The sequence below is a fragment of the Meriones unguiculatus genome, chromosome 2 (assembly GCF_030254825.1).
Source record: "Meriones unguiculatus strain TT.TT164.6M chromosome 2, Bangor_MerUng_6.1, whole genome shotgun sequence".
NCBI lineage: Eukaryota > Metazoa > Chordata > Mammalia > Rodentia > Muridae > Meriones > Meriones unguiculatus.
The window spans coordinates 137,990,371-138,017,519 of record NC_083350.1 but is presented as its reverse complement, the minus strand read 5'-3'; the positions used below and the strand labels follow the sequence as shown (position 1 = coordinate 138,017,519).

Here is a 27,149-nt window from a genome sequence, read left to right as displayed (position 1 = left end):
AAATTTGCAGGCAAATGGTGGGAACTAGAAAAGATCATCCTGAGTGAGGTATCCCAAAAGCAGAAAGACACACAGGGTATATACTCACTTATAAGTGGAGATTAGCATATAATATAGGATAATCATACTAAAATCTGTACACCTAAAGAAGTTAAGCAAGGAGGACCCTGGGTAAGATGTTCAATTCTCATTCAGAAAGGCAAATGGGATAGATATTGGAGAAGGGTGAAAACAAGGAACAAGACAGGAGCCTGCCACAGAGGGCCTCTGAAAGACTCTACCCAGAAAGCTATTAAAGCCGGTGCTGAGACTCATAGCCAAACTTTGGGCAGAGTGCAGAGAATCTTATGAAAGAAGGGGAAATAGAAAGACCTGGAGGGGACTGGAGCTCCACAAGGAGAGGAACAGAACCCAAAAATCTGGGCACAGGAGTCTTTTGTGAGACTGATACTCCAACCAAGAACCATGCATGCATAGAGATAACCTAGAACCCCTGCACAAACGTAGCCTGTGGCAACTCTGTCTCCAAGTGGGTTCCCTAGTAAGGGGAACAGGGATTGTTTCTGACATGAACTGATTGGCCTGCTCTTTGATCACTTCCCCCTGATGGGGGTGCAGCCTTACCAAGCCACAGAGGAAGACAATGCAGCCAGTCCTGATGAGAGAAACCTGATAAGCTAGGTCAGATGGAAGGAGAGAAGGACCTCCCCTATCAGTGGACTGGGAAAGGGGCATGGGAGGAGAAAAGGGAGGAAGAGTGGGATTGGGAAAGGACTGAGGGGCTACAGCTGGGATACAGAGTGAATAAACTGTAATAAATAAATAAATAATTTTAAAAAATTGAGGGTGATAAATTCCTACCCTGTAGGGTCATTGTTACAATTAATGGTAATGTGTATGAAATTCCTGGTACATTCTAGATTAAGACGCTGGATTGGTTACTATAATTGTTTACTTGACACCACCTAGAAGCCCCTAGAAAGAGGGTCTCAGTGAGCGATTGGATGAGGTTGGCCATGTCTGCAGCACATTGTCCTGATTATTAATTGATGTGGGAAGACTGAGTCAAAGACTGGGCAGCGCTACTCCTTGGATTGCAGGCCCAGACAGTATAAGAGTAGAAAAGCTGGCTGAGCACTAAGCATGCATGTGTCCGCTACTCTTGGCTGTGGAAGTGACATGGCCAGATGTCAAGCTGCTGTGGCTTCCCTGTTGTGATGGACCATCATCTGGAACTGTGAGCTCAATAAACCTTTGCTCCTCTAAATTGCTTTTTATCAGGGTATTTTTTTTTTCACAGCAACAGAAGCAAAACAAGGACAGACACCAATATTATTGGTATTGCTCTAGGTGATAGGGTTGGCCCTAATTTTAGTGCAGCTTGTATTTTGCAAAGAACCTGCTCAGCAATGCATTCTTTGCTCATCTTAACCAGCTTGAGGCTTTTGAAGATTCAGGTCTCCATTGACCTATCTCAGGAACTGAGTGGAAGACCATATTTCCTTTAAGCTTTTTGTTTGTTTGTTTGTTTGTTTGTCTTCCACTCAATGGTCTGTTTCTTCTTGTAGAATCTTAGATGGTCAAGAGGGACTATCCAGCTTCCTTTATCCTGGGGGCATCAGGAGAGATATTCAGGTTGGCATAAGAAAGAAAGGAGGTGTTCAGGCACTGTGTGAAAATGTGGGGCTGGGAGTAAGGCAGAGAAGGGTAAAAAGGTTGGGGAGATCCTACTTGTCTCAAGAGCAGACGAGCAAGGATGAGAGGGTTCTCCAATGCAATTGTGGATCAGGGAAGCAGAAGGCATCTTTGACCACCCAGAGTGGGTTTCTATCCTCGAGAATGAGGCAGCCACATTTCTTCTGATCTGTTGAGTGTGAGGAGGCCAATGTTAGAGAGGACCATTGCAGAAAGAATCGTAGGAATGTGTGTATATGTGCACATGAGTGTGTGAATGGTGGTTATTTCCAGGCACTTCAGATAAGCCTTCTATAGATCGTTTTTATGGTTTCATAGGACAAGAAAATTACTTGGTAGGATTCTAGGCAGTGAGTAGGATTTTAAGACTCTCTGGGAACCTGAAGCTTTCTGAATGAAAAAAAAAAAGCACTTTAAAAATGAAGTCAGTAGGGAGGAAAGTTCACTTTTCCTCACCGGTACAAGGTTGGGGTCATCCACTGAATGGTGTGGGGAAGAGCTTTTTGGCTTGTCCTTCAAGCCTTATAGCCCTGTGGGCAACACAACCCTCAGCTTCTTGTCTTGATGAAGCAGCTAGTTCCCTGCCATTGCTAGAGAATGAAAAACATAGAGAAGGGGGAAATAGTGAAGGAGGAAAGCAATGGAAAAAAAAAAACGAGAGAAGGGTAGAAAGGTGAAACGAGGAAAGGTAGTCCCTAGAGGGTCCAGTACATGTTGTACCGAAACAGAGCTGAATGGAACATGGTCCAGGAAACCCACCTTTAAGTTATAATATACTGCTTCCAAGCTGCAATGTGAGGCTGCCTTGCCCTCCTGCTGTTCAGATGACGAGTCACATGACCAGGGTGACAAATGGTTCTGTAGTCTGTAGGACCAGACGTTCATCACTGGAGAGCTAAGCAGGAACCACTACCCAGCTCCATCTTTTTGGTATTTTCTTGGCTCTAGGTATGCCAAGCTCATCTGGTTTCTCTCCCTCTCTGCCACTCTGTTCCTCTCCCCCAAGAGGATTGTAAGTAGAGTGGCCCCTGAGGTGAGATTTGAGAAAGGAGGCCTCCTTGTACAGTCAAGGAAGGAAGGGAGCATGATACCTTTAGCTTTCTGGCAGCCTTGCGTTCTTTTCGAACACGTGCGTAAATGGGTCCACCATTATCTGGTGCAGACACAGCATCCTCTGATCCTACAAGCTGGGAAACGTTCTTTTTTCTCACACAATTTCCAGTTGACTTCACCATTCCTGGGCTCTCTCCTCTGCCTCCCACAAAGATGCAACTCATTCACTCTTGTCGAAGCCTTCTGTCACCCTCCTTCAAGCCCTCCTTGATGACTCCACTGCTTGAGGCTTCTAGCCTTACTACCCCAGTCAGAATTCAGTGACCAGGAGATGTGAGTTTTATTACTCTTACAGTCGTAGAGCTTCTCATGAAACAATTACCTAAACAAAATATTTGCAAGTGGCTGACCCCAAAACAAATTCTGGCAAGTATTGTGCCATAGTTTATTTAAAAATAAATCAGAGAACTGGATCGATGGCTCAGTGTTTAAGAGCATATACTGCTCTGGCAGAAGACCCGAGTTCTGATCCAAGCACCAGAGTAGAGCTGCTCACTCTGCCTGTAATTCTAGCTTCAGAGACTCTGATGTCCATTTCTGACCTTCACAGGCTCCTGCCCTTACAAGCACACACTCACACATAGTCACACACACACACACACACACACACACACATACACATATTTAGAAATAAGTCTTTAGAATAGGAAATGGAATATCTTGAGAGTTTTGCTCTAGCACTTAAAGTGAGTCAGAATGGGAGGTCTTGAGTGTTGCATTACAAACATGCCACCAGCTATGCCTTGAACAGTCCATTAGGATGTATTTTATCTGACTCTTTGACTAGAGCCTGGCCCTATGTGAGCACTGAGCTGCGTGAGTTCAGGCTGGAAATTCTCTGATTTTTTTTGTTGATAGTGGTTTCCTTTTGATTTGTGTTTGGTTTTGGTCTATGGGAGGAAAAGCTTTGATGTGCCTTGCCTGAAAAGAAAATTACCTTGAAAGTCCAAATGTGGCTCATGTGTGCAAATTAGGCCTTCAGGCCTGATAAGGGAAAATCCATTAGTTAATGGCTTCATGATGGTGGTTCCACAAGTGATTTCCGTAAATTGGCGACAAATGGAATGACTCGATGCCAAAAAGGGCTGACCATTTACCCATTTATTCATATATACTTGTCCAAGACACTGGAGAAGCTTTGGCTAGGGGAGTAACAAGCATGTTCTCTTTGTAATGATCCCAGCCTCATCGTCCCTTTAAAGGAAAGGCACTGCACAAAGGATGCCATTTCTCTCCTCTCCTTGTTGACTCATATTCCTTCACTCTCTTGCCTTTAAAGGAAAGGCACTGCACAAAGGATGCCATTTCTCTCCTCTCCTTGTTGACTCATATTCCTTCACTCTCTTGCCTTGATGGCTAGTGCTAATTGTCACCTCAACAGGATCTTGGGTCACTTGGGAGACGGGTCTGTGGGCATGCTTGTGGAGAGCTTCTTGACTCTGTAAGTTTCTAGGAAGACCCAGCTTAGCTGTGGGTGGAAACTGCTTATTTGAAGACAGAGGGACTGCTACCTCTCTGCATCTTGACCCAGGGCCGACATGACCAGCTCCTTGATGCCTCAGCCGTTGTGCCTTCTCTGACATGATGGACTGAATTCCACAAACACACCAGTTCTCTCCTGAGTTGCTATTGTCGGAGCATTGTACCACAGCCACAGGAAATGAAAGGAAGACTCACTAATATTTTCTGGATGGTACACTCTACCAGACAAATGAAACTCTGTAGTTCTTGTAAATGAGACAAAACGGCCTTTCAAACCCCAGATTCCTGACGGCTTTCATTGGAATGCCTCTTCTGCCGCCCATCCATCTTCCACCGAGGCACATTTGTCTTCCACGCTGTGTTCTTGCTTTGGCTGTAAGAAATGAGTACCTGGCATATATGGATATGTCTTGAGCTCCTAGAATATTAAGTTGAGTCTAAAGATGTGGTGTGTACTAGATAGTTTAAGCAAAATCTGTTTTGCGTAATTCCCACTTGCAACAATCTTGAGCTCCAGGTCTCTGCTTTTGTTAAGTTGTGACTCGTTTCCTTGGCAGTTACACGAGAATTTCAAGCACCTCCCTAATTAAGACACAATCCTGAAAGCGCTAATTGCGATTGTCCTCCTCCACAGATCCTAGAGGGCTGGGATTTCATGTTATTTTTCATTTTAGCAAAAATGTCATGGGTTGTGGCTCCTATTTTAACAACAGTTTGTCCCCAATGGTAGTTTCATTTTTAAAGTCTCTTTGTTGGATGAATTCATAAATAAACAAACAAAGGAAACATTTTTTTTCCTCCCAGATGAAGTGACTTCAGTCTTAGAACCAGTACAACTTACCCAAAGTTTTACACCAAATCTTTGGAAACCTTTGGTCCAGCTCTCTGTTAAGATAAAGATACTCTTGCAAGTTATTCTGATTGCCCAAATACCCAGTGAGCTATAACAGGAATGATCTGTTTCAGAGAGAATTCAAAAGCAAGGATGGGCCAGGTGGGTGGGTTGGCTGTGGTATATCAGATAGCCTGGCATACATTCGACACTAGCTCCCTGCCTAGCAGACATTACCAAAGTACTTCAGATTCTCCTGACACTCTAATTTGGGAACAGAAACAGCAAGACCTATTTCAGAGGTGAAATGAGCAAATACAAATGTAATTCTAAAGATGATCAGAAGTATTGTGGCATGGTTACCTCACTGTCCTTGACTCTTAAGAACCCACAGTTTCTTGTCATTGTGGAGTCGCATGCATAAAGAGATGACATCATAATGTTCTAGTGGCCGGTGACGTTTTTGTTTATTTACTTTTTGCAATAAGGTCTTACTATGTAGTGCAGGCTGACTTGTAATTCGTAATCCTCCTGCGTTGGTCTCCCAAGGGCTAGACTTATAGGCACTGTGATAACATCATAGTATTCATTTGTAACCCATGGGTGGAATATGCTTAGACTAGAAGAGCTGAGTGTACACACTAAGATTGTACTGAAGCAAAAATGTCTTGCTTCTATTTTGATGGTTGATCTCTGTAGTGGCATATTTTAGTTGTCTAGATTAGGAATTTATTTCTGGCACGGCAGTCTATACTCATTCAGATGTTTTCTTTCTGTGCATTCTGATGCTGGGAAATGTGTCAAAAGCTTTGTGACTAGGACAAAATCTAAAATCAATCCCAGACTGTCTGCATCATTTATTCCTGTTTGGGGCCAGGATAACTGGTCAGCACTGGTGCAAAATCAAACTAGTCAAGATTTGTTTGGCTTATTTTAGAAGTAACAGAGTTGTCCGATTTAAAAAATAACACACATGAGAGTTAATTCCATCTGCATTTTGAAGACGAGTCATTATCAGACGAGGACTGTTTTCCATATTAAATTTCAAATGTCAGGGTCCTGTGCAGAGGAGGTGTCTGGCCAGGATAAGCCTGACTCAAGTCTGCTCAGAGCAAGGCCAGACCATAATATCTTTTGAAGTCGGACTTCACAGACTCATCACAAAGTGCAAGAGACGTCTCCCTCTCAGGAAGCACTCAGCCTCTTCATCATCATCCACGAAGCCCCATGAGTTCTGAGGCTGTGCCACAGGGCGTGTTCAACTGCCTGTTTGGCTTCTCCACTAGGAAGAACCTTGGCAGCACCCATGACGTCACCCCATCCCCGGTGAGATCAGCATCTAGGAGTATTCAAGCCAGTCTCCGGGGAGCTTGGTTCTGTTCTGGGAGATCAGTCTTGGCAGAACCGATTAAGATGGGTTTTTGTACATAATAAGTTTATGAGACAGTTCTCACCCTACAAAGCCCTGGCTGACCCGATAACTTTTTAAAGTCTTACCTCTCTCTCTCTCTCTCTCTCTCTCTCTCTCTCTCTCTCTCTGAATTTTTTCTTTTCTTGTTTTTTCGACTTTTCATTGATTCTTGTGAGTTTCACACCCTGCACCTCTCTGTCCCACCTATCTCTCCGTACCCTCATGTTTGCCCTCTGCCCTGGCAATGTCCCTCTTCCCCCAAATAAAACAAACAAGCAAACAAAATAAAGGAAACAAAATGAAGGATAGAAAACATCTCGTTGTGGAAGCTGCAGTGTGTCACAGTGTGTCCCACAGTCATTTAGAAATAAAATATTAGTGCCACAGGTCAAAAAATTTTTACCAGCATAAATTTGTATATGCTAAATGAACTGCATTGTGCTTATTAACTCAGGTAAAATATCTTCCTTCCAAAGAAAATATTCTAGATTTGTCTTGTTTCCCTCTCTTGGTCACTGCATGTCTTTTTAAATTTACTCGATTACCTAGCTTTTGATCTCCAATAACCTTATGGTGAACGCTGCTGGAGTCTCATGGATCCTGGCCTCTGTCTCTCTGTGTTTGTTTTGTTGTGGTGTTCACTGTCAGAACGATGGCCTTAGTCCTATGTATCCGCTGCACCAGAAGGCGTTCTAAGCTTTTTCCTACCTAGCTTGATGTATGAACTGGTACAGAACTGTGGAAAAGAAGCTGTCGGAACTTCTGACAAGGTTCTGCCATGAACCTGTGGACCTCACGCAGCCAGAAAGCTGTATTCATCCTTGAAGTGTTGGGTAATGAGAGTGAAGGGGATTTGAGATGGAGAAAATGCAGTTTTCTCTGCCTGGGAAAAATCAGTCTGTTAGGACTGTTATGTCCTAGGAGGAGAGTAGGATGCTAACTGTAATCCTGCTTTAACTATGCAAATGTGGGCAAGCGGCTGCCCTTCTCTGGGCATTAGTTCTTATTCTTGTAAACTGAGTTCATTAACTTAGATAATTTTTACCGGATGTGTGTTGTCTTAAAAGTGGAAGAAATATAGCAAGAAAAGAAAGATGGAGTAGGAAACAAATATTCTCAGAATCCTAAATAGTCACAGACTGACTTGACTATGAAGAGAAATCTTAGACTATGTACTTGGGTAAATTATTAGAATTATTCTTGATGAGTGAGGAATTTAACTGTGTCACAAATCTCACGAGAGCTCTGGGATCTGTAATTCTGTGTGATGCATTCGGGCGCAGGCTGCTTCATCTTTCTGAAGGCTCTCTCATCTAGAAAATGGGCTGTGATCACATCCACACGAAAGCACAGACAGCATATTATTCACAGAACCACCAGAGATTAAGATGCCTTCTGTTCAGGCTTGTCTTTGTAATCCCTGTCAGCCTGAAGGGAGATTATGTGAGGTGGGGGCAGAGAAGAATGCTAGCATGTTGGCATGCTGTTCATCAGCATTTCTGAAGAGAATGCTTTCCTATGGGCACAGCCAGGGACATGACCTATACCATTCTGTAGGGAAGGAATCATATTTTAGTAGTAAGCACCAGAAAACATAGAGCCTCTTTGGTCTTTAAAGTCACACTCTGTGTCACTGGAGTACCCTCAGGTGACGAGTGTGATTCCTGAGGGCATCGCAGCGCAGGTAGAGTACAGACAGGACTGTGGCCCAGTCTTGACACTTGCACAAACTTGAGGCTGACCTTGGAAAACTAAGCATGCGTTTTAATGACTGTAATAGCTGTAAACAGTGAAAGAAGATGGCTGAGATAATTTCTGGAATTTCCTCTCTTTCCAAGGCTAGACTCTAGTGTCTGCCAAAAACTAGACTTGGCTCCAATGATGTTCTGGAAATGCCTATTAAAACCCTGCTTAAAGGATAACCTCCAGGCTGCAAGAACAGACCCAGCTGTAAAGCCCCACTAGACTCCTCCCACAGCCAAGGCTGCACCTCAGTCCACAAGTGTGTCATTGCTGTCTACACAGCTAGCACTCCTGTAGTTTCCGTGTCCTCCACAGCCTCCTTCCTTTCCTTCCTTACCCACCTGAGACTCTCTGGCCTCTTCAGAAAGTTCTTCAAAGCCCATTACAGCACATGCCATACTGTAAACACCGCTGCTGAGGGGCATGTCTGTCCCACCGTCAGACTGCCACTGGCGTCTGGAGGAGATGGGTTCAAGGTTGGTGCATCATTAAAAAAAAAAAGCCACAAATCAGTGTTTCTTAACAAACTGTAAAGAAGGCATTTTTCAGAAATATGACCTGCTATTTTGGGTCCTAAGTCCAAATCTTTAAGTTGGGCTCACATCACGCTAACCTGTTAGGACTCTGGCCCTGGCCAAACGGGAAAGGGTTTCTTGTAGAAGTTTTTAGAAGCTAATTTTGTTAATTGTTTTTGTAAAATTACTGTTACTTCTGTGTGGGTACATGTACACTCAAGCATGTCCAAGTTCACGCATGTCATATCATGTGTGTAGCCTCCAGAGGTCAGCTTTTAGAAGTCAGTTCTCTTCTTTCAGAATATGGGCCTCAGGGATTGAACTCAGGTTGTCATGATGGGTGGCCAGTACCATCCACTGAGCCATCTTGTCAGCCCAGAGGGTGATTTCTGACTCAGTTTTTGTTTGTTTGTTTGTTTGTTTGGTTGGTTGGTTTTGGTTTTAACTTCTCAATAAAAATCACTGAGAGCCTGGTAAAGCCTCTGAGTTGTTTTACATCTCATATATCATGGGTGTCCTTTACCTCAGGGAGAAGACCAAGAGCAAATTCACTCTGTATCAGTTGATGATTAGGGATCTAGAACACCACATTGTTTTGAACAGTGTCTGTCAGGGGAGGAGAGTGCGCCTAGTGCTTTGCATGGAATGAATGTTCTTTTGAAGGCTTGCTCTGTGTGTTCTCTCTCCTCAGCGTCTGTGGTGCTTCGAATAGGAGTGGCCCCCAAACTTCATATATTTGAATGCTTAGTCACCAGGGAGTGGCACTACTTGAAAAGGATTAGGAGGTATGTCCTCTTTGGAGTTAAGTACGCTCTTGTTGGAGGAAGTGTACTACTGGGGGTCGGCTTTGAGGTTTCAGAAACTCATGCCAGGCCCAGTGTCTGTCTGTCGGTTTGTCTGCCTGCACGCTGTCATGCTTCCCACTGTGATGATAATGATCTAGACCTCTGACACTGTAAGCCAGCCGCCAATTAAATGCTTTCTCTCACAAGAGTTACCGTGGTCACGGCATCTCTCCACAGAAACAGAACAGTGACTAAGACAGGGTCTATGAATATTAAAAATACCTGCTAGTGAGACAGCACTGCCCAGGCTGAGAACTATCGGTTTTAGAAGAAACCAGGAGGCCTCCCACACAAGCACAATTTCCTGGAATAGCAAGTTTAGATCCAAGATAGTCTCAATTTTAATGGCATTGATTTAATTGATTACCCTAGTCCAGGGTTCATTAGAAAACATAAATTTTTGAGTCTACAAGAAGCTTTACCAGCCATTCTCATTGGCTTTTCTAGTTAAGATGAAGGGGCAGATTTTATAAGTGTGTGTGTGTGTGTGTGTGTGTGTGTGTGTGTGTGTGTGTAGGTCAGATGTCAACCCAAGGAGTTTTCCTCAGTCACACTTGACCTTGTTTTCTGAGATAGTCTCTGGTTTTTATCTAACTCACTGACTTTGTTGGATGGCTGGCCAGTGAGCACCAGTGATCCATCTGCCCACCTCTGCCTCCCCAGCACTGGGATTACAAGTGCAAGTCACCACGCCTAGTTTTTATGTCCATTCTAAGGATTGAACTCAGGGCCTTATGCCTGCCTGGCAAACACCTTAGCAACTGAACCATTTCCACAGAAGATAAATAAAGCTAACTGTTGAAGAACTTGAGTGATGTTAGCTCAAATTTTGTAGCCAGTACACTTTGAAGTTGATAAGGAAACCAGGTCTTCTGGCTCACAGACCATTTCACATCCCCAAAGGAACTAAACCCAGAGACAGAGGCTGCTCTCTGCATTTGCTAATCAACTTGTTGGTGAGACATAGGGCTACTACTTTATTAGAAGGAAAACAGGCAGACAGACAGACAGACACACACACACATACACACACACACACACACACAGACTATAACTCAGTCCTTCCACTTTCTACTCTGGTAAAAGCTTAGCAAAAGGAATTCAGATTGCTGCCTAAATGAGTTGTCATAACTAATGGAAAGACATTTAGAAAGGTAGTAGGTGGAGAGAATGGAACCTGTGTCTTATTTCTGCCCCTGCCATTAAATTGGATAACCGTGCTTAGCTTAGACTTCTGGGGTTATCCCCTGAGAGAGCTAGATTATATAGTAGTAACAAAATACCAGCATAATGATAATTTGGTAGAGACAAAAATCTGTAATAAACAACCAGTGAAGACAAATTAGGAAGATCATTCTGTCTGCAGACTGTTCAACACTGACAAAAAATAATAATAATAATAATGAAAAGGCCATGGAAACCAGCCTGCTCATTTGTAACTTGGTTTACTGGGTAGTAATATTTTGCCTTTGGCAAATGAGAATTAATTAATTCTGAGCATTTGTTTATTGATGAGCTGCACTAGAACGATGCATCTGTCTTTGTCTGTTTGTCTGTCTCCAATAAACACCTTCAAAGGCAGACCCAGTTATTCCCGGAACAGGACACTTTTCTGTGAATCATCAGACTGTAGGGCTGTCTGGTAATTAATGTGTGAGCCTCCTTACTACACTGTGCTTCTTCTGAATCCAGAGCGATAGCAATTCCTGTCACTATCATGAAAACTGGCCAAATGCTCTGTCAAGAAAATGACAAGTTAAAGTGGAAAAGTGACAGAGAAAGTAGAAAAAGACACACAACTCAATCTAAGCCTGGAGCTTATGAAGTTGCCTTGTCGATGTGAAACCCAAGACATATCCCCTGTTCTCCAGTGGTATCAGCAAGACATAATTCTTAGGAGCAGTCTGTCTTGGCCATTATTACCTCCAGTGATCCAGTGAGGTGCTGGAATAGCAGAGTGAAAATGTGCTGTACTTTGTTTGTGTTCTGTTGTGTTTGTTAAAAGCTTGTACTCTAAAAACATCCCTTTTCATCATTTCTGTGTGTGTGTGGTGCGTCCATGTGCCCTTGTCGATTTGGGTGGAGGCCGGGCTGATGTGCAGTGTCTTTCTCTCCTGCCCTCCACCTTACTTTTTGAGATAGGATCTCTTACTGAATTTGAAATTCACTGATTGGCCAGATTAGCTGGTTAGCAAGCTCTGGGGATCACTCTTCATCCCTCTCCCCCAGGCCTGGGATTGCAGGCACATGGTACCACACTTGGCTTCTATACAGATTCTCTGGATCCAAATGCTTGCATAGCAAATGATTTGCTTACTCACTGAGTTGGTAAATATTTACTCACTGAGTAAAATATTACCTCAGCCTAGGTAAGATTCATTTCTTAGAAAAAAATAGATGTTTTGCCTGCCTGTATGCCTGTGCACCATATGGGCACATGCAGAGGTCAGAAAAGGGAATTGGATTCCTTGACACCGGAGTTAAGGATAGTTTTGTGCTGAGAACTGAACCCAGGTCCTCAGCAAGAGCAAGCGCCCTTAACCACAGAGCCCTATCTCTAGCTCCAATCACTCTTTTCTTGAGAGAAGGTTGGCTGGATGAGCATATGGCCACTAAGCATATAATATGCTGAATTCAACAAATACTTTTTGAGTGTCCATGTGCCAGGCTATAAGAGTTCCAAGTACCCTCGCCATCATGCTTCTGTGCCAAAATAAGACCATTTTCAATTACATTATTGAGTAAATGGATGATTGCCTACTCAAAAAACTAGAGTCAGAACTAAATGATCAATTCTCTGTTCCTCCAATATAAAACAATCAGAGAATTTCATTAATTAACAAACACGGAATACTGAGCTCTTTTTAGCTCAGGGTAACCACATCTTCCCTTTTTGAAAATCCAGGCCCATCCACAAAGCAAACAATTTGTACTATGCAAATAATAGACTCTCAACTGAAGGTGCTTATTATTTAAACTAAAATGATTTACTAGGTCAGGGTCATCAGCTTTTCCGAATATAATTTTTTCCTTTAGCAATGTAATTTCATGTGTAAAAAAAACCGAGAACAACATGCTTGGCCACCGTCCAGGACCAAGAGGATGCCTGAACTATCTTTGCCGCAGAGCATCCTGCAAATCACTACCCAGCTCTGTGTCAGATTGAAATCACTAGGAAAGGAGAGTCTGATGCCTTTTATGCAATCTCATTTTTATTTCTTAGGTGACCCTCTGATAGACAGGTCAGCGAAATGACTTCACGGGGATGTCAAGATGAACAACAACAACAGCTCTAACAAATGCAATTAAGACTTATCTGATTTTTACAGAAAGGACTTAAAGTTGGGAGGAATGGTGCGTAGATCTCTGAGAGGGAGCTGAGAGGAAGACAGTGAGTATGATCAAATATGTTGCATGCATGATGATATTCTCAAAGGAATTGTATCATATGTTTTTAAAGAAGGCAATCATCTGCTGGAGGATTTCACTTGTGGATTTATCTTCTATGGTGTTGGAGCCCTGTGTTAGCCTAGTGTTAGAAGAGAACAGTCAAGAATCAAGAGTGAAACAAGATAAGGCTGTTTATGAGAAGCACTCCTCCTGGAGGCATGAATAGCATCAAGCAAGCTGCAAGGGAAGGAGCACTCAGCTCAGGAGTCCATGCTAGCTGGATTCTCAAGCTCTACTCATGAGCCAGATAGGCCTCACTAAAGAATCTATGTCACAAATGCTCCTATTTAAGGCTGGAATGCTTAATACAGCCTCAAGAATTCAACTGAAGTAATGGATTTTTTTTCCTTTGTTTTGATTTAATCAATGCATGGAATAGAATTACTTTTTTGTTCACAGTCACAAGATGGATTGAAGCTCATTTCATAAGTACTAAAACATTTTTTTTGAATTATCCCTCTCACCATCTGCACTGAGGAGTATCCATAATGCACTTTTTGGGTGCTATTTCTGAGTCCTTAACAGCATGGCATTTTTTCTCTGAGAACTTTAGTTCTCTGACCCTTTAGTTAATGACGTTTTTCTGAGAGGAAATGTTCAGGTTCAACTAAACTAACTACAAACAGAGCACAGTTTCTATTAATAGAACGAATCAGAAATCTAAGCAATCAAAAATTTAAACTCAACATTCTGCTTTTTAATGAAAATTAAAATAAAGGCAAAATATATTCTTATCAAGAGTTAAAAGCACTCAGAATCCATTCAGCCTGATCTACCCTGCTTGGGCATAGTCTGTGCAATATGTGTGTGTAATGATCAACTATCACATTCAACCACACTCCTTAAATGCAGTCTTATCTGGCTGTCCCGCAGCTGGCTGTTACACAGCTGTTTGGGGTAGTTACGGAAATCCTGTCAATGTTTTACAGATGAAAGAGGGGGGTCTGTAATGTCGCCAACTCGCACACTTACGACTGGTTCCAAGCCATCTAGCATTCCCAAGCTTATCACAAGGTGCTTGCTAAGATAAGACAGACACACATTACTACACTATTGAACCTGAACTCTGGACAAGAGTAAGGCTGCTTCTAAGCTGGAATTCTGGAAACCACACCAAACTAAACCACCAACCCATTCATAGAGTTCATAGGAAGCAAACTCCCAGGACTACCAGCTCTTCAAAGCAGACATGCAGCTCTTTGCTTGCTGGATTTCCCTTATCTCTAGGCTGCTAGAGACACTGTAGGTACAAGTATTCTTTTCTCCTTTCTTGGCAGGAGCTTCAAAGAGAGTCTTAAATCTTTAATTTGAGTCAATGCTTGGTTTTTTGTTGCTGTGATATATATATATATATATATATATATATATATATATATATATACATATATGCACTTTCTAAAGTGGCATTGTCCAACAGACCTTTCTACAATGATTTAAAAAAAAAGTTTTCCCCCTTCTGATAAGGTAATTGTTTGTCACTTATGGCTATTGAGGACTTTAAATGGGTCTATGTAGCTCTTGACTACCACGCTGGACAGAAAGGCTCCATACAGTTTAATATGGCTCTCAGGGCCCAGAACAGCCCACCAATAACATCTTTAGGCTTGTGAGGTTATTTAATATGAGCTTTATGTGAGTTATGCCTTTAATTGGGTAGGGGGTGGTGGTGGTGGTTGAAGCAAAATGTTGGCAATAGCAATAAGCAGGCATCTGGGAATCTCTAAGGAAGAGTTAACACATAGAGGATCCATTTGCATTTTAGTGACATTTGGATTGATTTTGAATTCTTAAACTAAGTTCTGAAGCAAGACAGAACTATCAATTTAATGTAAAAATGTCCACCCTGCCAATGCACTCACCAGGGCTACAGGGATACAATGAATGAAGATGAAATTTTACTACAGGCTGTTAAAAGAAACAAGGAGAAATGAATGAGATGTCCCAGTGTTCTAGAAAGACCTGCAATCTCAAGGCAATCTCTGATGAAGCTCTGAACTTGAGAGAGTTGGGGAGACCCAAGAAATGGTAGACGAAAGGACTAAATCATGGGAAGCATTTTATAGATGCGGGAACCTATGCTCATCTTTACTTCTGCCTAGATTATCTTGGAGCCCTGTTCCAAGCACAGGGAATCTTAGAATCCTCAGTCTTGGAGAAACTATGTTGTTGGACTAGGTCATGGAAAGCACAGATAAGAAGGGCCTGTTGAAGAAAGCCACAGCACCATCCCTGTTTGTGAACTGCTTTATAGGAAACATCTCACTGAAGAAGATCAACTGTGTCTCTCAGGTACACTGAGACAGACAGTACTGGAGTAGAACCAGAAGGGGAAAAAGCTGGGAGAAACAGTAGCTAAGGGGATTGTCTCTCTGTTAGGCATATCACGATGCTGACATCCATATAAAAGGTGACAAAAGAGGCATTGTGGATGAGTATTTTAGGTCCTGTGGGTGAGTGAGAAGGGTGCTTTCTCTGGAACACATTTGTGGGATTTAGATACCAACTTTTCAATTGTATGACAGAGAAGAATAGCATCTGAGTTCCTACAGTCACCTTTCTGTAAAACAATGGTGCTGAACACATGCTCACAGCTATTCTAACCTTAAATCCAATGGCACAATTCTAGAACAAAGGCATATACGTGAGCTCCCAGACTCACTGTTCCATTCTTCTAGTTCTTGTCCTTCCAGGAAAGCCTGCTGTTTTAGCCTCCAACCTGTTTCTGTAAATATGGAGCTCAGATTGTGTGAACAGTTGTAGCAAACACGGAACAGTTGGGAGGGTGGGAGAGAGCGGCAGCAGGTGGGTGAACAGATTAAAGAAGAAATGATTGAAAGGGAGAGTAGAGAGAGGAAGCCGCATGTGAACAGGAAGGCAGCCCTCTCCACTTTGTCACTTACTATATCACCAGTCCTCATCACAGCTGTGAAAAAGTCACATACATGAACAAGGATGTGAGAGTGATGTGGACACGTCAGGTGTGCACAGTATAGAATGTGAATCCGGCCTCTGGATTCAAGATCCCTAACCTCAGTTTTCAAATTTGTGTTATAGGCATGATTGAGCATTGATGTGAAGTTTAAACACGATGACATTGTCTAGCAGACTGTAGGTGCTCAGTAAATAAATATTCTCTCAACTTGGCCCTTCTCCAATTGCCTCACTCCTCTCTTCACATTGACTAGGACACTAGTCAAAGAAACAAACCAACATTGTATTAAGATTGGTGTTTGGAGAGTGTACACAACATGTGGTTGTGAGAGAAGGGTGCGGAGGAGAGGAGAGAGTCATAACCCAAGACAAGCATGACTCTCTCTCCTCTTTTTAATTAATTCACTTATTTTTCTGTAGCTTTACAATTCTCTGGCTCCTGAAAACCACAGAAACGTTTAACGTGACAACATCCCTCACTACTTTTCCAACACTTTATGGACTGGAAGACGGGTCAAGTGGAATGAGGGCATCATGCAGAGTCACCAAACCACATCCTGGAATGACAGGGGCGCGTTGTTCTTCTACCCAGACATGCTGAGAACCTCTCAGGAAAGTCTGGAAAAGCAGAGAACTGGGAAAGCAAAGGATCCTCGCTTGTTTTCTATGCAAACAGCAGGCAATGTCTTTTAGGTGCTGGATCTCATTTGCAGGGAAAGCTGATCCCCAATTGGGATCTCACCATTTCCTCCGACATTTACCAACGAGCCGGCAACTTTCAGGACCACGGACAGCGCCACATCTCTCGCGGGCTCTTTCCTGTCAGCTCCCCAGCGCTCTCCGCGACCCCAGAAAGCGGGCAGGTTATTCCAGCAGCCTTGGTTCACTGGCTAGTTATTGCCTCCACCACTCAGGCCAACATCCTTTGAGACTCTGGACTCAAGATCTCAACGAACCGAGTTTCGCACACGTAGCGGGATCAGTACCAAGAACAGGCGACAACCCTGCTACTCCCACCTTCCCTCATCTCTCCTCTCTTTTTCTTTTCATCCTTTCTAAGTCATTTGACAGCGTCTACCTTCCTGTTCGATCGAGGTACAAAATGCACATTTGGCGGGGGAGGAGAGGTGCCTCAGGGGAGAGAGGAGGCTCGCTGGGGGCTACGCCACACTACTCTGGCCCCCAGAATTCGGGGGGAAACTGAACGTGCTTTGGTGTTGGGGAAAAGACCAGGCTAAAGAGGCTGCCTCCGGCTGGCTCTGGGCAGGAGCGTACCCGGATACCTTTCCCGTCACATCCTCCTCGCCGCCTCTTGGTCTCCCGGTTGGCCGGGGACAGACAGATGCTCCTCGCGGCGCACAAGCCTGGTCGGGGCGCTGGGCTCCGCTGGAGTCCCTTTGAAGAGTTTTGCTCAGGTAAAAGGACAGACTGTTGTCCCCGCCTTCCTCTGGGACTGCGGCCGGAAAACATCTCTCCTTTTCCCAAGCGCTCCGTCTCCGGCCTCCCCAGCTGCCCCAGTCAGGTGCGCGCATAGGCTTGGAGGGCAGGATGGGCCCGGCGACTGCGGAGACCCGGGCGGCCCAGACTGCTCCCAGCCTCTCAGCCTCGCGCTCCCGCCGCGGCGGAGCCTGCGCCAGCCTGCGCCCCGCCTGCCAGCTCCCGCGCGTCCCCACATCGCGGAGGCTACCGGGGCCCCATTCCCAGCCAGAGACAGCGCGGGCGACCCCGACCTCTCTCCTTTCTTTCAGGGACCCCCTTCTCCTAGGTCGCCCTCAACCTCCGCGCCATGTTCCCGCTTCGGGTACCCGGGGCTCCCTGGTTCATCATAGTCACGGGGGGTCCAGCTGGGAAGCCAGGGGCCACTCAGGGGACACAGACAGCGGTCATCCACTCACCAGAAGGGCTGGAGGTGATGTCCTGGATGCTGATGGCCGGCGGTCTGCACTTACAGAGATGGGGGCGGTGGTGGTGGTAAAAGAAGGCTGGAGGCAAGGGCTGCTGCCGAATCGCTCCTGAATTATTCAGATCGAAACCCCTCCGCACCCCTCCCGCGCCTGCCAGTCTGAGCTCCAGCTTTCCTATCTCCGCCTCCTTGCAGTCACGTGGCTAGCCCAGCCCCTTCCATTACTGTGATCCCAGCATCGCTCCTGACGTCTTCCCCCCACCGCCCAAACCAGGTCTGTCACTCACTACACCTCACCCGCCTTTCTGAGCCTTCAGGTGCGGCCTCCAGCTTCCAGCATTTCCCGCTGCGTGGAGCCCAGGAGCTGGGGCAGTTCTACACCCTGGGAAAGCAGGGCGGGGTGGGACTCTGCGGCGACGCTCTGCTGTTTGGGATGGTTTCTGCCAGCAGTTCCACGTCTGGACTCAGCTACCCAGCCAGGCCTGCTTCCTTCCCCTGGAAGCTTCTCTCCTACCCCTTGAAGAGCCCTTGGTACCCTTAACCTTCTTTCCCCACCTCGAAGTTACTGAAAACAAGGGATGGGGAGGTTGATTTCTCCCTCAGCTCTCAACGAAGACAAGACCCAAAGCTCAAAAAGACCGAGCTTATGTTAGAGGCCGCAGCATTTCATGGGGCTGAGGTTTTTGAAGACCTACAATGAATTTCAACCTATGACCTTGTAGCGTTTAACTTCTAGCTCCACCCACCCCCCACCCCCGCCTTTTGTCTGTGAAATGAACATCTCCCAGGACTGTAGAGAGAGTTGACATCATGGTCTTGAAGCTGCCTACCTCAGTGCTAGATACACACAGAGGTAACCAATATCCTCTTGCCTCTATTAAAATAAGTTTCAGGAAACAAGAAGTGTGTGATACGTGTGAGCAGAAGGCAGATATCGTTTAGAACATGGAAGGAGTCTCCCATGACGGCAGGCTAGATAGTCAGCGCAAAGTAACATTGTGCTATGGTCTCTGACAGGGAGTGTCCTGGAAGCATTCTCTATATCAAAAAAAAAAACAAAACAAAAAAACAAACAAACAAAAAAAAAAACTAGCTGGTGACACGCACCTTTAATCCCAGCACCCAGGAGGATTTCTGTGACTTCAAGGCCAGCCTCATCTACAGAGCAAGTTCCAGGCCAGCTAGGGCTACATTGTAAGACCTACCTCGAACAAACAAACAAACAAACAAACAAACAAGATGGAGTGTAGATGGTACCCACTCTAGCACATCTGACCTCATCGGTGAGTCAGTTATTTAAAATGCACTGAGTAGACTGACTTGGGTTCGAAGTACATTCATAAATTCTCAGAGCCTTGTCAAAGCCCTTAAAGGATATGGCAGCACATGAACTGCAAATCCCTTCCATAAGAAGTAAAAGTTACTAATCTTGTGTGCTCAGGGAGAACACTGTTGACTGCTCTCCTTTCATGGAGGGCAAGTTTATATCCAACTCCAGTTTGTAAATCAGCCCTGAACGTCAGGGGTCTGGGTTTTCCTTTGGTATATCAGATCATGGCCAGTCTTGGTACAGCCACCTACTTCAAGTTCATCATTGCCTTAAGCCAGCTATCTTCGGATCCAGCAAAGTTGTGAGATGTTGTAGAAAAGGGTAAAGCTGAAGAGCCAGAAGTTTGGAATGTTGATGCAGGCTCTGCTGGCGACTTATCATGCAATCCTTGACTGATCACTCGAGCCCTCATTTTATCTTGAAAATGGGAAGGCAATGTTTACTTTCTCTATGAGAGAACTGTGATGTTCAGATGGGTTAATTACTGCTAATAAACAAGAAGCCATGGTAGTAAAATGTAAGCAAATACATGCTAACACTGTGGACTCAGGGAAATGGTGAGGCCGAGTTAGTCCGGGTGTACTTTGAGCTTTAGGAACGGAGAGTCTGGGGTTTGTTAGGGAACAGCTACCAAGAAGCCAGCATGTCTCTGTAAGTTAACAAGTGTGCCTGAAACCAAGGACTGGGCGGGTCTGAGAGCTTTAGTGTCACCAGCTAAAATCTCAATAGTGAATATTTAATGACTGATGCAATTTTGTGCCCGTATTTTAGAACAGGGGTTAGGTTTGTAATTTGAAAGGGGCCATTTCAAAATCCCAAACACAGTTAGTCCAAGAGCAGTTTTTGGGTCTTCAGCCGTAATTTGAATGGTCCTGACTGCTTTCTCATCTACTGCTAAGAGATCCAGTACAACCCTGACCCAAACCACAGACTCCTCTACCATTAAGCAAATTTCATCCCCAAGTCCTGGCACACTTCCTTTAATAACCTTTAGACAGCTATCTGGACCTCCTTAGTTTTAGGGAAACCACAGACTGCAGAAAGAGCCGTCAGTGTTCTAGCACACACTGCTTTAAAGTTTGTCCAGGTGAAATGCTGCCTCTGGCTCCCTGCCCATCTCTGCAGCGCTATCAGGAAACACATAGAAGAATAAGCATGAAATCACTTAATTTGACCTTAAAAATCAATGCCTTTATGAGCAATTACTTAGACAAGTATGCATTTTAGAAGATTTGGGATACTTTCACCATAATCACTTGTAGAACTCTGACTAGAGCCAAATCAGTTTTGAATGCCCAAGACAGCTTTACCCAGCAAAGGGCAGAGAAAGAAACTAAGAGTCAGACCTTCATAGATTGCAACACAAGGTCACACCTTAACAGGATTTCTTGATAAGATCCCTTTTGCCTTCTTCTTCTTGAGAGATCCTGGTGAATACAGACCTTATCAGAAGCCCCTGACATCATTAGAACAGAAATGTTACCAAGTATTTTGACAGTAAGAATAAGCACGCATCACGCTGTGAAAATTAAACAATGATACTCCAAAATAGCTGCTAATTAAGTCTGAACAGGCCACATTTTAGTTTTCTTGTTCCAGCAAATGGACTATAGAAATATTAACTTATTGAATACACATTTGAGATGCTCAGGATGTAGCCATCAACAATAGAAAAATGATTCCTGCTCTCTAAGACTAGAGCTGGTGCTGGTGAGTACCATTATGGGAGGGAATAAAGCAGCAATAGGTTCAGTAGAACTGGGTACCACTTTAGCTTAATGATGGAGAACTGATATGCACTAATGTGATCACAAGACGCGTTACCCAGGGCCTTTTGCTAGTACTGTTTATCGGCAGGGTCATCAGTAACATCCCTCAGATTGAACTACTTGAATGAATGATAGTCAGGCCAGGCAGGGATTGGCCACAGGCTTTGAAACAATGATTTGATTTTTATCTCCTGGTTCATAAAGGTGAAGCTTTTTTCTTTCTTTCTTGGAAGAATTCCAAGCTCATTGGTGCTCTTGCCTCTGACAGATTCAAAGACTAAGGTATCCAAGATACTGTACACCCTGGCCAGACAGAGCTGACAGCCGGCAGCAGTGTTTCTGGGTTGAGGAAGATAAAATGGAAGGCAAAAATGTGCAGAGTACAGAAAATTGCTTAGTGAGTGATGCTGGGTAAAGAGGTCAGAGGTCAGGAATGCCAAACTAACAATCCCCTAACCTGGGAGGAAAGATCAAAAACAAACACACCTCATTATGTGTTTTCTTTAAATATAATTCTTCCGGTAGATACATCTGTTGGAAATTTTTCCTTTCACTGCCTTATCTAGAAAACTAGTATTGGTTGTCATGAACAAAAGAACCTTTGAAGTTAAAACATCAGTTATAGTCAGTCTAACCATCTTTGTCTCTCCCAGAATCTGAAGCTAGCTAACTATTTTCTTGCTAAAATTGGTACTAGCATTTGTTAGTCAGATGGTAAAGATAAACTGGCCTCAAACTGAGATTTTATTCATAAAACGATCATAAATATTGACAAATAAGTACAAAAAAACCAACAATTTTGAACTCTGCAATGATAGGTCATTTAATGTCAAGTCCAACTATTATCGAATTAACGTTTCTCCAGCTTTGATGTGCACAAGAACTATCTGGAGATCTTGTTAAAAAGGCAGAACTGGGTTTAATAGGTCTGGGGTAGGACCCAAGAATTCATATTTTTTCTCTTTTTCTTTTACTATGTATGCATGTATACATGTGCATGTTTACGTGAGTAAATGTTTGTTTCTGTTCTTGAACATACATATGTGAGTCTATGTGACAGCTTGGTAGGGGACAATCTTGGGTGTCATACAAAGAACACGGTCCACTCCTCTTGAGACAACACCTCTCATGGGCCTGGAGCTCACCAATTAAGCTAGACTGGTTGGTGACTGAGCCTCTGGGATCTTGTTGTCTCCACTTCCATGTGCTGGGATGACATGTGTGCATCACTGCTCCTGGCTTTTTATGTGGGTTGTAGGAACTGAGCTTTAGTGCTCATGTGTATAAGGCTAAAGAAGACAAGGTTCAAGGTTCATACTTCATATGCCGGTGCTTTCCCCCTAAAGATCCATTAAATTGCAATTTGGTCATTTATTTGTGTGTGTGGTAGGGTGTATCCTCTAAACAAACAAACTAAAACCCATCAAAACTATCATCAAAAACTTTACAGGGACATAATATGAAAGCCAACATTTGGAATAGTGTGTTTTATAGGAGACTTTTTTTTTTTAATGTTGAACACACCCAAAGTTCATGTAGCTTACAATAACAGAAGTTGCTTCATTGCTCATGAGTCACAATGGCTCTCCTTGTGGCCACTATTGTTTTCTGACATGTTGCTTTAACACCAAACTTCATGTTTCACTTTGGTGAGCAAGACTAGGTTTGGCAAACCCTGGAGCAGAAACTTAACACTTAGTGTAAACTCATCTCTATTGTCCACCACTCATTGGCCAGACTGTTCACCTCAGTCTACTCCACTGCAAATACAGAGAAGTGGAGAAGAACAATGCTTCCATTTGCCTGGAATGAGGGCAGAATCAGCCCCATGGAACTGTGTCTACCATATACATAGGTTTTCTATAGATACCAAACTTTCATTATTTTACCTTAATTTTATCCCACATCTCATAATCTCTAGTCAATAACATCACCATTAGGCTATGTTCCTCCTGGATTCCTTTTACCTTTGGCAGAATAAAGGAAGTGTGATAGCACAGAGAATATAAGGTGATAGGAAAGTTTGGGAAGAGCAGGGATGTCACAAGAGATAAGTGAGCCAGGGAAAGTATCTGGGGTGACTGAGAAAGAGAGAAAGATGGGAGGAAAGAAAGGAGGGCAGGGGAAAGGAAGGTGTCTATCCTCCAGTGATTATTAAGCACTGTGTTTGTATAAGAATATTTTCATGGGTTTTTCCTCATGATAATCTTGCCAGGCTGTCATTATTGTGTTTTATACACATATGTAAAACAGAGGCTCAGAAAACTTATAAAACTTATCAAGGTCAAGAGAGATGGCCCAAGATGGCAGACTGTAAGTCTAGTCTCTCACAGGAAGTCTAAGAAAGGCACTCTTAAAAAGCAAGGCCACATGTCTTGAATAAACCAATTGTCACACTTCCATTGGAATTCCTGAGACTTAGTTTTGCTGTACTAGGTCTGTAGTGACAAATATGCTTGATAGAATAAGGCATCCAGATTCCATAGTGGCTCCTATACAGAATGATCACAGTCTTCATGGGAAACCAAGGTTCTCCTGAAAGCACTCAGAAGAATTCCCAAGTCCACCACCCCAGAAGCTAGTCCTCTCCAATTCCTCTCCCCTCCCACCCTCTTCCCCACATGCGTTTCCAAATTAGGGATTTCCAAGTGGAAACACTCCCTACTGGAGGGAGGAGAAAAACTCAATAGACTCAGGAAGTAAATAAAACCTATCAGTGGACTTGGAAAGGGGCAGGGAGGAGATGAGGGAGGGAGGGTGGGATTGGGGAGGGAATGAGGGATACAGCTGGGATACAGAATTAACAAAATGTAACTAATGAGAAAAATAAAATTATGGAAAAAAAAAAACAAGTCTCGGAAGACTGACACAGGATTCACAAGATCCCTCCCCTATGTTTATGTGTGTGTGTGTATGTGTGTGTGTGTGTGTGTGTGTGTGTGTGTGTGTGTGTGTGTTGAGGGACTCTCTAAGGGGAAGAGACTTTCCAGATGTATCAAGTTGCTTATACATCATACATGGAATGCCAAGGTGGCAGTTTTCATGAATGGTCACTAATTCTGGTGTGGGCTTTTTGGTGTTGATGCTACCTGTGTCATCCATGCTCCTAATGACCCCTCACACATCCTCCTGTAACTAACCCCAATAAATTCACTAACCTAGATTTGGGTGGAGATTTTTCTTTGGTCTGTTGTCACTGACTTATCTGGAGTAAATAAACATTTGTTCATGTCTCCACTTGAAAAGTTGTATGATGACATGAGAACACATTTGTCTACGGGACAAATGTGATGATACGATTGAAATAAATAGTCTAAGGATACGATACAACATGATTTCTAATCTCATAATGAGATGCCTCTATCAACATTACGAAGAACTTTGCAAAATCTTGAGAAAAGATCTCACAGTACAGAGGCAGCAGGTGTTTGGAAGTTTATCTGATTGATGTCTATGTATGACATCCAGTGGTGGAGGATGATAGAGGAGGCTTGTGCGGATGTTGGAGAATCTTTCTCTGGAGCTTGAGAGTGGTGGGCTTTCAAATTGTTCTGTGTACTCCTAAGGTCAAGACATAGAGTCAGAACTCTAGAATCAAGCAGAGCTGTGTGTTAGTAATGATCTCCTTGTAAAAGTGTTCAAATCTTCTGAGAGCCAGTGTTCTAACCTGTGAAAGGGGGCATGTGAGTTATCTTTCTATTGCAGTGACAAAGAACCATGACCAAGGCAACTGTCTTAGGGTTTCCATGGCTGTGATGAAACACTATGACCACAGTAACTTAAAAGGAAGACATTTCATTAAGGCTGGATTGTAGTTTCAGAGGTTCAGTCCATTGTCATCATGGGAAGCATTGCAGCATGCAGGCCGTCATGGTACTGGTGGAGCTGAGAGTTCTACATCTAGATCCTCAGCAGCAGGGAGAGACTGGGAGAACGGGTGTAGCTTGAGCATATGTAACCTCAAAGCCCACCTCTACAGTGACAAACTTCCTTCAACAAGGCCACACCTACTCCAACTCCTAATAATGCCACTCCCTATGGGTCAAATATTCAAACACACAAGTCTATGGGGAGCCATACCTAGTCAAAGCACCATAACAACCTGTACAAGAAGGCATTTATTTTGAAGTTCATGGTTCTAGAGAGTTAGAGTTTGTGATCATCATGACAGGGAGCTATGGCAGCTGGTAGGCAGGCATGCTCCTGAGAGCTTCTATCTGATCCACAAGTAAGACAGAGAGAAAACTAGGGATAACATGGGCTTTTGAAACCTTACAGGCCCTCCCAGTGACACACTCCTTCAATACATTGCACCTCTTAATCCTTCCCGAATAGTTCTACCAACTGGGGACCAGGTATTCAAATATGTGAGCCTCTGGGGGCATTGGCATTCAAACCTGCAGAGCCCAGTTACAGACTTGTGGTGAAGACTAAGAGCAAAAGACACAAAGTACTAGGAGAATGCTATTATTCAATACTGAAGACTTTGTTTAGTGTAATTAGTGGAAAGGTGGACGTGAGGAGGATTAAAGCGTTTTAACCTCTGTCCACAGTGAGAGCTCAGCCATGCCACTTTCCTGTTTTGAGCTTTCTTTTGTTTTTCATAAAAATTAGAAAGTGGGAACAAGTCTATTCCTAAGGGCTTTTCCACAGACTCAGCCTCTGATTCAGGTTGTGTGGTTTTCTAGGGCAAGCTAGAGCATACCTATCCCCGAGCGGCAGCTGCGTCCAGGCCATCAGTGAGAAAACCAGGAGTTCATGTCGGATAAGAGAGTCTCTAGGCCCACCAGCAAAGCTACTGAACTCCAGATAGTACTGGGCCTTATCTCCAGCCATTTGTAAGAGCCAATGGCCTCTCCAGCCCTAGGCAGGAGGAATGACTGTGGAGTTGACAGCAGTCCTCCTAGTCACGTTTGCATGGAAGAAAGGTCATACTGTCACAGAAGCACCTATGACCAAAACAAAAAACGCCAGAAAGCACAGACAGGGATTGGAGGGGGTGAAGACGACATTTGGGCAGGATTGCCAGCCTGTCTAGGCTCATCAGCCCTTGCTACTGCCGCTATGTAGATAATGGACTACCGAGGTAGTGGATCAATTATGTCCGCAGCAGATTCTCTTCATGAGATAGGAAGGCAAATCACCCCCCTCTGAGCAGACATCTATCACATGAAACCGATTATTTTATTGTCAGCCTTTTAGAGATAGGTATTCACCTGCTGTACAGAAGCTGTCTCCTGTTTAATTCAATGACTTTTAGAAAATGAGAATGTTTTATTCCATTTACTCGTTTCTTAAAGCTCTTAAGAAGGCCAAAGACTGTGTAAAGCATCTCAGGACCTTAGATGGAAGAGACGAGACAATTTAGAAATAGAGACGAAATTCCTGTCTTTATCTCCTCCAGGCCCCAGCTGGGAGGATCTCAAAGCCATCCCACAAGACATCTGTCTTCATAATCCCCAGGAAGGGAGAGCATGAAGCATGCCCGCCCCATGGTTCTCTGTGGCTGAAAAGGCATGGTGGTGTTTACCCTTTCTTGTGATAAAGTCTTATCCTGTCAGGTGCCACAATACCCTGGAAGATGACTGAAGGCAAGAGCTAACACACCTTGCTGGAGGATTCAATCATTCAGTATATGTCTCTGGGCTGGCGTAATACTCAGTGACCTTAGCTCATTATTCAGCTTGATCTGGGGCATCTTCCCCATTTGGCTTGATTTAGCTTTCAGCAAACATTAAGAGTTGAAGGGCGATCTGGCCTCTTGGATCAGGCCCTATGACAGCTCAGTGCTTTCTAGGTCTGATGCTGCAGGGCCCACTTGGAATCATTCACACAGAGGAGACTGTTGACTGTTTTTTGATGTCTTGATCTATATTTATCTAATAGTGCTCAAAAGAAGCTTCTTAAAGTAGCGATCAAGTAGAAGACGTACTTACTTCATCATGAGGTCTACTTTTGGTCTCGTGTTTCTGTACACGTACTCTGGGATCCAATCCTTTTGATGTGACCACATGATGGCAAAGATGATGACAACAATGTCTATGATTTCTTGCCCAGCCCCTTACTCTCTCAGCCCCTATCCTAGCTGAATCAGCTGCTGCTCTTTTCTTTATGATCTGTGTTGGAAACA

At 43.9% G+C, this 27,149-nt stretch overlaps 1 protein-coding gene across 1 annotated transcript in view; it reads right to left on the bottom strand.

Moving 5' to 3' along the window:
- Positions 1–18,245, bottom strand: part of Slc7a14 (solute carrier family 7 member 14) — a 119,501-nt gene extending 101,256 nt beyond the window's left edge. The window contains exon 1 of the mRNA XM_021632002.2: positions 17,913–18,245. The gene's annotated coding sequence lies outside the window, so the exon portion shown is untranslated. The remainder of the gene's footprint in view (positions 1–17,912) is intronic.
- Positions 18,246–27,149: the final 8,904 nt, after the last annotated feature.